The sequence below is a fragment of the Hakea prostrata genome, chromosome 2, assembly GCF_041222555.1.
Source record: "Hakea prostrata isolate BN-2017 chromosome 2, UWA_Hpros_2, whole genome shotgun sequence".
Classification (NCBI taxonomy): Eukaryota; Viridiplantae; Streptophyta; class Magnoliopsida; order Proteales; family Proteaceae; genus Hakea; species Hakea prostrata.
The window spans coordinates 8,631,288-8,635,580 of NC_142601.1; positions in this window are offsets into that span (position 1 = coordinate 8,631,288).

Consider the following 4,293-nt stretch of genomic DNA (forward strand, 5'->3'; position numbering starts at 1 on the left):
TTAGATGTGTAATGGATTGAAAGAATGAAATGAAAAAGAAAGAAAAGGATTTTATGAAGAAATATTAATTGTAGATTTCACTTTTTACTTTTTCACACTTTTTCTATCGAGTCTCACATATTTTACAAGGTTTTGAAAAGGTTTGGGGTAAAAAAATTGACATGCCACCTCACCGGACAAGTTTAAACTAACTTTCTCATCTCAAGCAATCAAACAAATTACACTTTTAGGATTTAAAAGAATTTTTTACTTATTCAAAAATTTTCCCACCCTACCTTTATTCCAGCAAACAAAAGTAGCCTAAACTTTATAATTGGCCCCTCTCCTCTTACCCCCCTTTTTTTCCTTTTTTTTTTGGGGGGGCCAAACTCGAGGCAAGGTTACCCACTTAAGTAGCCAATATTTCATTTTGCCCAATCATGAACTTGGAATATTAGAAAAAATCCAATGTTAGTTTTTGTTACTTTTGAATTAGAAAGTATCATTTTGTCCTTATGGTGATTGGAAATTTTTACAAAACTTCATTTACTTTTTCAAATTTACAATATAACTCCCTCTTCACTCAATTCAATTTCAACACAGTGAGAATGCATCATTCTCTGATTCTTAAATGTCAAAGTACTTACAATTGAAACGGAAGGCTTCCTGAAGTTTTGGCTTCCGGAGAATGCTAATGTCTCTGCTATCTTGGCTAAGTGTGAGAATGGCATCTTGACTATGATTGAAAACAGCCCCCACCACCCAAATCCAAGACTATTGAGGTTGCCATTTCGTAAGAGCATAACAAAGTCTTCTTTTTTGTGCCATTAGGGAAGGGAAGAGAAGCTTCCCTACAAAAACAGTTCTTGTCATTGTAACATTGTAGATAAAGAATGTAGGTTGTTTCGCAATAGTTGTAGTTGAGTTGATCTTTTTTGTTAAAATTTAATATTTTAGATTTCAGAAATTACAAATTGACTATCTCTACTCTTATCTTGCCAACTGAGTTAAATCTTCTAATTTAATTTTATGTTTGGTTAGTGATAAGGATAAAATAACAGCAAACCAGGTTCAACCACGATCAGGTCTGGGATTCTGGTCGGGATTGGTTCGATAGCTAAACCAAGGAGTGACGCAAGTATGAAGGAACTCGACGGTTATAGAAAAAAACGTGCCCCTAAAAAATTTGGAATATGTGATCGTGTCATACATGGAAACTACAACCAACTCAAATAGAAAGGAGAAAACCCTATGATGGAACGGTTACAAAGAAAACATCATGAACAAATCCAATGGTCGACAATAAGAGGTGAATCCTATATAAACCAAAGCATAACATGAAGATAAGGTATCTGAATCATTTCCATCCATTAACGTTATTCAATAAGCTTTGCAACTAGCCCTAGCCAAGGCTCTGTGGTGATTCAATTACTAACTTAACCTTAGGAAGTGGCTTCCCGATCGCTGAGTCAGCCCACAACTGACGTTGTTTGCAAGAATCCGAAGGTTGATCAATTTTTGAACGCATCAGTTAGCAATTACACCAGTTCACTAGTCATCTCCAACCACTGTAGTACATTTTGCCAATATAGTTATCATAGTTGTTATGTTGTCACTTCTATAATCTCTATTCACCCTATTTATCAAGGGTTATAGTGTCTGGGTTTCACAAAAGGGGCATATGAAGACAACCTCCTATCACTGCAGTTGTAAACCATATGCACAAGACAACGATGATATTAGAAATCAAGCTTAAGTAGAACGTAAGCTGGCCCTTTACTTTAATGCCCATTGTTGCGTCTCAAATCTGACCCTGGTCCGGACTAAAGTGTATTGACTCTCGATTGAGGTCTCGACTATGAAGAAGATAATACTTGCAAAAGAAGTTAGACGCGGGCAAGCTAGGATGCTAAGCAACCGCCTCCGATGGCTAAGTCAGTTGGGGATCAGATTAGGATTCCGAGCAAAACCTGCTCAGAGGTTATTCAAAAAATGTTTGTCATTACCGAAGGGTTGAGACCTTGTTTTTTTTTTTTTTTTTTTTGGTTGAATAAGGTTGAGACCTTGTTAAATAGTGCATGAATTATCTTTCTTAGAACCAACAAGGTCCGACACGTTTGCTCATCTAGCCGTTTATAGGGCGATCCCCGATTGGTAGTTTCCATCTGTGTTGTATCCTTAGTGTGAGTGCCTCATCATTTTCATTTAACCAAGATACTACCGACCAATGTACCGGGTGATATGTTGGGTGATAGGCCGGGTGATATGCCAACCTTGTGTGTTCTCACATGTGCACTTCATTTGTAACACCCATCAAAGATTTCAAGCCAATTGGCAATCTTTTTGGCAAGCGTTATGGTGCCATTTAGTGACGAGGATTTCAGACTCTATTATTCTCACTTATGTTATCTTTGTTATTGATATAATGATAACTTAATGCAGACACGATGGTGGGGGTGGAAGAATTAGATCAAATGGTCCTACCTTCAATAGTATTAATATGCATTTGAAGGATCAAAGGATGATGCACTCTCTTTGGGTGGTGCTTAATATTCAGATGAAGGGCGTGCAATGCCAAAAGGCATGGAGGTGCAGGATTGAGTGGGAGCCAAAGCCTGAGCCAAATTGCTGTTTTGAAATTGAATCGAGTGAACATTTGCACAAGTAATTGAGGAATATTGTGATCTCTCTGGTTAGGAACTGAATGTGTGGAAAACAAGAGCTCGTTATAGTCCTAGCACTTCTGCTATTATGAAGAGAGAGTTATCTTCTCATTTTCAAATCTCACCGACGACAAGGGAAGATATTTATTTGGGAATTCCTCTATTCTCAGGTAAGTTGAAAAGAAAACATTGTGCTACTCTCCTTGCATGAGTTAATAATAGACTGCAGGGTTGGAAATCCAAATACCATGCATCTCCTGGAAAGGCAGTTTTTACTTTTTATACAATCTACTCTAGTAGCCTTGCATTCTCATTATATGTCTTGCTTTCGCTTGCCAATATCAGTAACAAAGGATCTCAAAAACAGATGAGGAAATTCTTTTGGTCCAGTGGAGAAAGACAATAGGTGCATACCATTGATTTTATAGAAGGAGGACTGAATTTTTGAAACCTCTATGCTCTTAACCTTGCTCTTCTGTCTCTGAATGCATGGGAATTACTTCTTAATCCACATTCATTGTGGGGGCGATTGATGATGAAGTATTGTCAGAACAACTATTTTCTAAAAGTAACCCTATCACCATCAGATTCTTGGGGTTGGTGATAGATCTTACTCGGTAGAGATCTAATTAAAAAAGGAATCATGTGGTAGGTTGGAGATGGTCAATTGATTAATCCTTGGACATCTAACTGGATACCAAATATAGCCAAAGACATAGGATGCTTTCCTTTTGCTTCAACTACTCCAATAAAGGTGGCTCAACTCATTGATGAACTCACTCACTCATGAAACAGGTATAGTTTACAGCAGTGGTGGCCACCAAACATTGTAAAATAGATACTTGCAATTTTGTTACCAATTTCAACACAACAAAAAAGATTTATTTGGTATTGGACGTCATTAGGGAAGTTTTCAGTTCGTTCATCGTACAGGCTGGCTCTGATGAACACCAATCAGTCTACCTCGCCCACTACAGTGTGGAAAAGATTGTGTAAAGTTCCAGTCCAAATGTGGGCCAGCTATTTTTTTTGGAAGGTAATCCATTAAAAACTGCCCACTACTTCTTTGTTGATACCTAGAGGATGTTCATGTTCTAATATATGCCTTCAGTGGGGAGTTGCAAACTTCCCTGGATCACATCTTTGTGCAATGCTCACTTGCAAAGACAATATGGGATGAGTATTGTTGCCAGTAATGACTACGAATGGGACATTAGTGGAGAAAGTCATACAACTAGTGACTTAATGGCATGCCAGGGTAGCTGCTGAGGTGACGATTGCTAACTTGGCAGCTTTATGGCTTATGTGGAAAGCTTATATAAGACAATTTGATTAGAATGTTATCCCTTCTCCCTCACAGGTAAAATTTCAAAATTGAAAAGGTCTTCAATTTTATAGCTAGGACCTAAGAAAGTGCAGGTACATAGTGCTAGAAGAAATTTGTTGATTAAATGGTGGCCTCAAAACCTTCATTCTTCAAGTTGAATGTTGATGGATCATTTTTTATAGAAAGAAGGGTAGCTGGATATCGAGGAATTGCAAGGGACCACTAGGGTCGTATGCTGTTCTATTTTGGTCATGGAACTAACGCTCAGAACATACTCATTGTTGAAGCTCTAGCGATGAGGCAAGCTTTTTTGTGGGCCATTGA